We start from the raw sequence: 10,332 nt of genomic DNA on the forward strand, positions 1-10,332 counted from the left end.
TGCCCCTGGCTTCCCCCTAGTCGCCTCCGAGTGGCCACGGCTGCTGCGCCAGGCTCGCTGCAATGCCAAGTGCTCAGCAAGGTCCAGCCAGGATGGGACGGCTCCTGGAGCTCACAGCAGACAGCTCTGGGGCTGAGCCTCATCTTAGGAGGAGCCTTATTTTAAAACACTCTTGGTCCTTTTTCCTTTGTGATTTCTCATCTCAGTCTGTTGGTAAGAATGGCAGCCTTCCAGCTCACTGGCTCCAGGGATGGCAGTCTGGCTAATAAAAATCTCAAGTATTCCATCTTCAAGGGATGCCTTGACCTTGACCTGCATGTACGGGGAAGACCTGCCAGGCAATGTCCAATAAGGAGCTTATTAAAAAGTATTTAGGATTGAGACCCATTTTTTTTTTCAAAGCTCCTTTATTAAGAGAAAAATGGATTTGGAAGATGAGCAAGACTCCTTGCACAGAGAAGGTGCCAAGTACACTTGGTTTTACAGTCATTCTGCTTGGATGGGCTGTTCATACCCAGCGGGCAGGGTAGTAATTAGTCTGAGGGGCCAAACAGGAATCTGGTTGCTTTGGGGTGGTTTTTGCCTTTTCCTTTTTTCTTTTCTTTTTTTTTTAATGTTTATTTATTTTTGAGAGAGAGAGAGAGAGAGAGAGCAAGCATGAGCAGTGGAGGGGAAAAGGCAGCGGGGGGGGGAGGGGACACGGGGTCCAAAGTGGGCTCCATGCTGAGAGCAGAGAGCCCGATAAGGGGCTCAAACTCATGACCTGTGAGATCATGACCTGAGCCACATTTGAATGCTTAACCGACTGAGCCACCCACGTGCCTCTGGTTTTTCTTTTTAAATTCCCTCTGAAAGCAGGGGTGCCTAAGTAGCTCAGTTGGTTGTATCCAACTCTTGAGCTCAGCTCAGGTCTTAATCTCAGGGTTGTGAGTTCAAGCCTGCATTGGGCTATGAATGAATGAACAAAATTAAACTCCCTCTGAGAAGAGTCTATGCTCTTCTCATGTAATCACCTTGGGCTGAATCCTGGGCACATCCACCTATGAGGTCCCCTTGGGAGGAGCAGAAAGAGAAGAAAAGAATGTTCTAGGGGCGCCTGGGTGGCTCAGTCAGTTAAGCGTCCAACTTCGGCTCAGGTCATGATCTTGCGGTCCATGGGTTTGAGCCCCATGTCGGGCTCTGTGCTGACAGCTCAGAGCCTGGAGCCTGTTTCAGATTCTGTGTCTCCCTCTCTCTCTGCCCCTCCCCAGCTCGTGCTCTGTCTCTCTCTGTCTCAAAAATAAATAAACGTTAAAAAAAAAAAATTCTAAAGACAGCAATAGTAACCACTCCCTAATGAAATGGGGGTGTCACAGTGTAAGGAAGGACTCTGCTGAGAAATGGGGGTGCAGCTTCGCCCCCATCTCTTCCCCCGGGGTGTGCTCTCCCAATCTCAGGCCTTGGCTACTCCGTCAGCTGACCCAGCCCTCCTTCCTCGAGGCTTTGCTGGTGGGAGCAAGGGAAGAGCGTCCAAAGCCATAAGAACAGGTCTCAGTGGCCTTCCCTCCCCCGCACCACCACTATGTATGTGGCCTTGAGCGTGGCTCAGCCTTGCTGTGCCTCTCTTCTGCCTTCAGGGAAATGCAGGCACCAACGTGGCCAGAAATAAAAAATGAAGACTGAGCAGTGCATTCATATCCTGCTCCCAGAACTGGGCTGGGTGAGGGCGGGGCTCAGCAAATGTTAGCCATCACGGAGCCGGCGTGGGTCATTGCTGCTCGAGTAATAAAACCACCCTCAGCTCAGCTTTGCAGTGTCATCATGAAGATCACAGGGACCAAGGAACAGACCAGTGTTATAATGCAGGTGGCTCCAGGCCTTGCCAGTGAGGAGTGAGGAGCTAGGAGTTCTGCTACAAGGTTAGAAACTTGTACACTTCGCTGACTCTAAGACAGGATTCGGGCCTTCTGAGGGTCAACTGCTCATCCACCAGGTGCCCATGGGGAGGTGGAGTTTTGCCCACAAATGTACGGAGAATATTCTTTCTCTGGAGAGGCGGAAGGATTCGTGGGTCACTGTTCCCTAAATCCCCAGCCCTGGAGTGTAGACGGTTGTTCCAGAAGACATGAAGTAACAAAGTTCAGCCCGTGGAGGATGGCATGTCATTGTAGAAATCAGGCCTGGGTTGCTCGTTCTGTGGCCTAAGTGAACTACAAAAGCTATACTCAAGCTAAAGAGGGGACCCCAGTGCCCTGCTGACATGGGGTCTGGCTGCTAATACCTTTAGGTTGATTCTAGATAATAGAACATTCCACAGAAGACTCCTTGGGATGGGCCTTAGAGAGTGATTAATCAACCCCCTCCCTTCCTGATGCAGAAATAGGCTGGAAGGAGTTACGAATAATCATCACCATCACTGTAGTGTAAGTGCCAGTGACAATAAGCTGTTTTGATTATAATGTAAGTGCTCGACATTAAGCTTTTGATTGCTGAGCATCTGTTTCAAAGACATCCACGTCGAATAAGCACATTGCCAGCTGCGTGACACGGTTACCAGCTACCCAACTGGATGGAGAGCCAGGCTGCCCTACGCATTAAGTTCCCCTTTTAGAAAGTCCTGGGTGACCTAGATCATGGACCACTTGAGTCACTCTGCTTCTCCCTTCCGGTGCCCTAATTCCTGCTCCATGTTTTAATTCCTAATTCCTGCTCACTCCATGAGTGAGGCTCCCCACCCTCAACCCCAATAAAGGCAGAGCTCTTGGTCTGTTCTCAGTTATCTCTCTCTCTATCCCTGACCTTGCTGTGTGGCCCTGGGCGTGTGGTGTACCTATCAGGATTTGTGAGTAATAAACTTTGTTTTTTCAAAGTTTGCTGATGGTTATTGCCAGGGTGTGCCTTGTAATCATCATAAGAACCACAAGGGCTGGTTCAGCCTCAACGTTGGCTCTGGTTGGGGAAATATCTGTGGGGGGCTCACCGCAAGCAATACAGGCCCAGGTGAATGCCCTAGTCAGTCCTAGCTGATAGCATCACTATTGATAGGCTGAGACCAACACAGAACAAACACTATAACCATCATCGTTATTAATCACCATCACCATCACTAACATCATTATTACCATCATCAGTAACACCATGATACCACCAACATCACTGACACCGTCATCACCATCAGATCATTATCACCACCATCACCATCACCATCATCACCACCTCAAGTAACACCATCACCACCATCAACATCATTATCATCGTCACCATGATCATCACCAATATCCCCCTTACCATCACCTACCATCATCATCTTCATTACCATCAACCACTGCTAGCACTTATTGATCATTTACTGTGTACTAGGTACAATGCTAAGCCCCTTCCATGAATAATTTAGTTAATCTTCACAAGCCTTCCAGAATAGATACATTTATTATTATCCCAGGTTTACTCATGAGGAAATGGAGTTTCCATACACACACAGATCACCTAGCTAGAAAGTGGTACAGCTGGAATTTGAACCCAGTCTGTCCAGCTTTAGGAACTGTGAGCATTTGGCCAAGACCTTGCAATGAGGGGCAGATGGAGGATTGGAGAAAATATTTCTTGACTGAGTTTTTGGAATGGCTTTCTGCTGCCCACACTTGATCTCATGTAGCACAGCTTGTAAGAAGTCAGAGCAAGGAGGGAGGGAGGCCTCCATTTACTGCCTGCTGGACCAGGGTGAAAGACTTGGGTAAATCAGATGGGGGGGGGCAGACTTCACCATTCACTTTCATCCAGTTCTGCTCAATGCACAGGGCTTCCATTTTGCTGTCAAAGAGAGGCTTGCTTAAGCCATAGAAACAAGCTGGAAAAACGACCCAACCTGGGCCACAGAAGGTAAGCCATGGATACTCCTCAGTAATCCTCAGACTTAGACTGTTAATCCAGTTCTCTCGGTTCATTTTTCTGTAGCCAGAATCCAGAAATGCTGTATTAGACTCTGTAGTTCAAACACACCCACCCACACACCCTTCTTTATGAAAAAGACCATATAACAACACTAAAGGACTTTTAATAATAAAGACTACTTATAATCCCATCACAAAATAACTACTCAGGGTTTAAATATGTATTACCTTCCAGTTTACTGTCCCCTTTAAAGCCCCAGAAACTCATAGCCATAGGATCTTATGGCCAAAAACCTGGTGTCACTCTTTTCTTTTACTAATGAAGACTCATGTTCCCAGAGTTATGTGATAGAATTTTACATGGAGGGAGTAGAGGTGACGTCCTCAGCAGATGCGCCCTCTCGCCACTTCTCACACTTGCCAGGCATACTCCAGCCTCAGGGAGAATTTGTTGCCTGGGCAAACCGTTCTTTCCTTACCCAGTCACCAAATGATAGCATTTTGGTAATTTTCAGGCTTAAAGTCTATCTGTGGAACTGAAATTAAACTTATCAATGAATGAAGTTTATTAAGAAAATCATGAACACTGCAACTGTATGGTCAACTAATCTTTGATAAAGCAGAAAAGAATATCCAATGGAAAAGGAGACAGTCTCTTCAACCAAACATCTTGGGAAAGTTGGACAGCGACATGCAGAAGAATGAAACTGGGCCACTTTCTTACAAGATACACAAAAATAAACTCAAAATGGACGAAAGACTTAAATGCGAGACAGGAAACCATCAAAATCTTAGAGAACACAAGCATCAAACAACCTCTTTGCCCTCAGCCGGCCGGAGCAACTTCTTACCAGACATATCACCAGAGGCAAGGGGAACAAAAGCAAAAATGAACTATTGGGACTTCATCAAGATAAAAGATTTTTGCCCAGCAAAGGAAACAATCAACAAAACTAAAAGGCTGCCTTTGGAATGGGAGAAGATATTTACAAATGACATAACTGATAAAGGGTTAGCATCCAAAATCTATCAAGAACTTATCAAACTCAATACCCCCCAAAACAGATAATTCAGTAAAGAAATGGGCAGAAGATAGGAAAAGACATTTTTCAAAGAACAAATCCAGATGGGTAATAGACATATGAAAAGATGCTCGACATCACTCATCATCAGGGAAACACAAATCAAAAGCACAATGAAATACCACCTCACACCTGTCAGAATGGCTAAAATTAACAACACAGGAAACAAAAGGTGTTGGTGAGGATATGGAGAAAGGGGAACCCTCTTGCACTGTTGGTGGAAATGCAAACTGGTGCAGCCACTGTGGAAAACAGTATGGAGTTTCTTCAAAAGTTAAAAATAGAACTACCCTACAATCCAATAATTGCACTGCTAGGTATCCTTTATTCAAAGGATACAAAAATACGGATTCAAAGGGGTACATGCACCCTGATGCTCATAGCAACATTATCAGTAACAGCCAAGCTATGTAAACAGTCAAGGGTCCATTGACTGATGAATGGATAAAGAAGGTGTGCTATATATATACATATGTGTGTGTATGTACATATATGTATATATATATATAATAGAATATTACTCAGCCATCAAAAAGAATGAAATTTTGCCATTTGCAATAACATGGATGGAACTAGAGTGTATTGTGCTAAATGAAATAAGTTAGAGAAAGACAAATACCATATGATTTCACTCATGTGGAATTTAAGAAACGAAATAGGTGAGCATATGGGAGGGGAGGGAAGAGAGAGAGAGGGAAATAAACCATGAGGGACTCTTAATGATGGAGAACAAACTGAGGGTTGCTGGAGGGAGGTGGGTGGAGGATGGGCTACATGGGGGATGGGTATTAAGGAGGGCACTTGTGACGAGCACTGGGTGTTGTATGTAAGTGATGAATCACTGAAACCAATATTGCACTGTCTGCTCCTGAAACCAATATTGCACTGTATGTTCACTAGAATTTAAATCAAAATTTGAAAAGAAAAAAAAGGAAAATTATAAACGAGTTAATTGCTAAAATAGATGAAAATGTCCTTAACTTACAGTTTTTACCCAAAACCTACAGCAAATATCACATTTAACAGTAAAGCATTTGCAGGGTGCCTGAGTGACTCAATCTGGGAAGCGTTTGACATTGGCTCAGGTCATAATCTTGCAGTTCGTGGGTTCGAACCCGGAATCAGGCTCTGTGCTGACCGCTCAGATTCTGGGGTCTGCTTTGGATTCTGTGTCTCCCTCTCTCTGCCCCTCCCATGTTCATGCTCTGTCTCTCTGTCTCTCTCTCTGAAAAATAAACGTTAAAAAGGTTGAAAAAAGGGGCGCCTGGGTGGCTTAGTCGGTTAAGCGTCCGACTNACATTGACACTACATTGACACTACATTGACACTACATTGACACATCATAATCTCTCCAAATCCACAAGTTATNGTAAAACATCGCCATGTTCCCAATGAGTCGAGAAGAAATCAATAGCTACTGAAGCTATTAGCAGCCAACCACAGAACAAGAAGAGGAGGATTATAAAAATTAGATTAGAAAACAAGAGACAAAACTATCATCAATTGTTGGTAATATGGTTGACTGTCTAGAAAATTTAAAAGAATCAACTACCAGTTCATAGAAAATCAAAGTTAAAGGGAAACATTTACAAAGATTTACTGGCAATAACCAATTTTAAAACTGTAAGGGAAAAGATCAGTGATTAAATGACCCGTGTAGACGTCGGAACACTTGGTTCTAATCGGTTGATGCGTCTGTCTTCGGGGCCAAGCCTTGTAGGCCTGCAGAACTTGGCGAGAATTTGCTGAATGAATGAGCCGGTACTGGGCCTCCTTCCCTCCTAGCCTCTGTGATGTTTGAGATCAGGATGTCGTCTGTGTTACCTCCCACAGCAGTTACCTCTGGCCTCTCTCCCCCTCCTGCAACTGCTCCCTGCAGACAAGAAAACCCAGAGAACCTTCTCCCTCCTTGGAAGGGCTGAAAGAAAATGCTAAGACCCACCGGACACATTGAGGGCCATGACAGCACCAGCGGGTTATTGTGCTGGTGATCTCCTCCTGACCTAGAGAACTCAAAAGACCCTGGGTCAAAATCAATGTTGTCAGAAAGAAAGAGCCTGAGGGCTGTTTGGACTAGGAGGAAACAGAGCTGAGAATTGTAGCCCAGGACCTGTCCTCAGAAACTGTGAATAAGCAGAAGGGAATGAGGCTTGGTCTTTCATAACCTGCCATTGCTGCCCTGCAAATTTCCTTTCGGAAAAGCCCGCGCAGAATTGAGAAGAAGCTCCTGGGAAACAATGATTTCTAAGAGACCTGTTCCAGCTACTGTTGCTGGAAACAAACCACCACACAGTGTAGTGGCATAAAATAATGCTTTTGTTGTGCTCATGGATTCGGTGGGTCAGACACTGAGATGGGTGTAGACAGTTGGCTCACCTCTGCTCCACCATGTCGAGGCCTCAGCTGGGGAGCCCGGGAGACTCTCGGGAGACTTGTTGCCTCAACTCACAGTGTAGTGCTTAAGACGGTCAGTGGCTGGGACCTCAGTGAGGCTGCGGGCTGGAACCCACATCTGGGGTCTCATCATGCGGTCTCCTTGCCAGGGCTGGTCTGGGCTTCCCCACAATGTGACTACAGGATTTTGAGAGTTGGGTTCTAAGAGAAAGAGGCAGAAACTGTATCACTTCTTAAAACTGTGGTTAAAAAAAACCCCACATAAGATAAAGTTGCCCATCATAACCATTTTTAAGTGTACAGCTCAGTAGTGTGAAGGATATTCACATTGATGTGGAACAGATCTCCAGAAGTTCTACATCTTGCACATTTGAAACTCTACACCCACAGAATAACAGCTTCCTTTCCCACCACCACCTCCAGCCTCTGGTAACTCCCTGATAACTATGAATTTGACTTCTCTGGCTACTACCTTATATAAGTAAAGCTATACAGTATTTGTCTTTTGTGACTATCTTGTTTTACTTAGCATAATGTCTTCAAGGTTCATCCATGTTGTAGCATGTGACAGAGTTTATTTCCCTTTTTTATTAAGACTTTTGGGGGGAGCCAGTTTAGGCTCACAGCAAAGTTGAGTGGAAGGTACAGAGGTTTCCCAACTATCCTCTACACTCACACATGCATAGCCCCCCTTTGTTACAACTGCTGACACTACATTGACACATCATAATCTCTCCAAATCCACAAGTTATACCTCAGCTCACTCTTGGTGTCGTATATTCTTTGGGTTTGGACAAATGTGTAAGGACTTGCAGCTATCATTACGGTATCATCATACAGAGTATTTTCACTGCCCTAAAGCTCCTCTGTGCTCCACCTAGTCATCCCTCATCTCCTCCCCTCTTACCCTCCCAACCATTCAACCACTGGTCTTATTCTCATCTCCATAGTTTCGTCTTTTCCTGAATGTCATAGAGTTGGAGTCACATTGTACGGTAGTGTTTCCGATTGGCTTCTTTCACTTGATAATATGCATTTAAAGTTCCTCCATGTTATTTCTTTTCTTTCTAAGGCTGAATGATGTTCCACTGTTTGCATATTTTTGTTTATCCATTTATCCATAGATGGACATTTGGGTTGCTTCCGCCTCTTGACTATTTTGAAAAACGCTACCATGGTAATAATAATAACAAACAGAGGTGGGCAAATATTTCTTCAAGACCCCATTTTCAATTACTTTGGGTATATACCCAGAAGTGGAATTGCTGGATCATATGGTAGGTCGATTTTTAGTTTTTTCGAGGAACCTCACTCCATACTGTTTTCCACTGTAGTAGCACCATTTCACAATCCCACCAACAGTGCACAAGGGTTCTAATTTCTCCACACCCTTGCCAACACTTACTTTCAAATTTTTAAAAAATCAATAGTCATCCTAGTGGGCATTTTCATTGGTATCTCTCTGATGACTAGTAATGTTGAGCATCACTTCATATGCTTGTTGGCCATTTGCATATCATCTTTGGAGAAATGTGGATTTGAGCCCTTTGTCCATCTCTTAATCAGGTTATTTTATTTTTTGTTGTTGAACTGTACAAGCTTGTCATATATTCTGAATAGTGAACCTCATTCAGACATATGATATGCAATTTTTTGCCTTTTTTTTTTTTTACAGATTTCTTTTCATTCTATTCATTGTGTCTTTTGATGCACAAAAATTTAAGCTTGATATAGTCTTATTTATTTTTGCTTTTGTTGCCTATGCATTTGGTGTCATATTCAAGAAATTATGTCAAATTCAATGTCATAAAGCTTTTCCTATATGTGCTCTCCTAGGACTCTTGAGGTTGTAGATCTTACAAGTAGGTCTTTAATCCATTTGCAGTGATTTGTAGTATACGATGTAAGATGAAGGTCCACCTTCATTCTTTTGCATGTGAATATCCAGTTTTCCTAATACCATTTCCTAATACCAGGGCTGAAGAGACTGTCTTTTTCCCATTGAATGCTTGTCACCTTTGTCCAAGACCATGGGACCATATACATGAGGGTTTATTTCTGGGGCTGTGTCACATTTATCACAGCCTCAGAGACTACAAAGGGTCATGTAGGCCATAATCCTGAGCCCACCCAGACTTATGGGAGAGAGCACAGATCTCTTCTCTTAATGGAAGGAGGGGTCAAAGTCACAATAAAAACTACACAGGACAAGAGAGATTGTGGTAACCATTTATGAAAATCAAGAGCTGTCATAACACTTTTCTCTTGTTACCTAATCTGTCTTGTATAAGCTTGTGAAAGGCAATACAAGTAGATGCCCCTCAAAAGCTAATGTGAAAAAAAAAACAGGTAATATCAAGTGCTGGTGAGGATGTGGAGCAATTGGAACTCTCACACACTGCTGACGTGAGTGTAATTTGGAATAACAGATTTGGAAGGTTGTCTGGCAGCATCTGCTAAAGCTGAACACACGCATACCTGTGGCCTAGCGATCCATGTTCCCAGGTCTACAAAAGGGCACCAAAATCGATATATAAGAATGTTTAGGGGCTGCCGTGTGGCTCAGCTGGTTGAGCGTCCGACTCTTGATTTCAGCTCAGGTCATGATCTCACGGTCTGCGAGCGTGAGCCCCACAGCAGGCTCTCTGCTGTCAGTGCAGAGCCTGCTTTGGATCCTCTGTCTTCCTCTCTCTCTCTTCCCCTCTCCTGCTCATGCGCACACACACGAACACACACACACACACACTCGCGTGCTCTCTCTCTCAAAAATAAACATTTAAAAAATAAAAATAAAATAAAAAAATAAAAAACTTCTCCTCCTGGGACACCTGGGTGGCTCCATTAGTTAAGTGTCTGACTCTTGATTTCAGCTCCGGTCATGATCTCATGGTTCATGGGTTTGAGCCCCGTGTCGGGCTCTGTGCTGACAGCTCAGAGCCTGGAGACTGCTTGGGATTCTCTCTCTCCCTCTCTCTCTTTGCTCCTCC

This window comes from Crocuta crocuta, unplaced genomic scaffold (assembly GCF_008692635.1).
Source record: "Crocuta crocuta isolate KB4526 unplaced genomic scaffold, BGI_CrCroc_1.0 scaffold139, whole genome shotgun sequence".
NCBI classification, from domain to species: domain Eukaryota; kingdom Metazoa; phylum Chordata; class Mammalia; order Carnivora; family Hyaenidae; genus Crocuta; species Crocuta crocuta.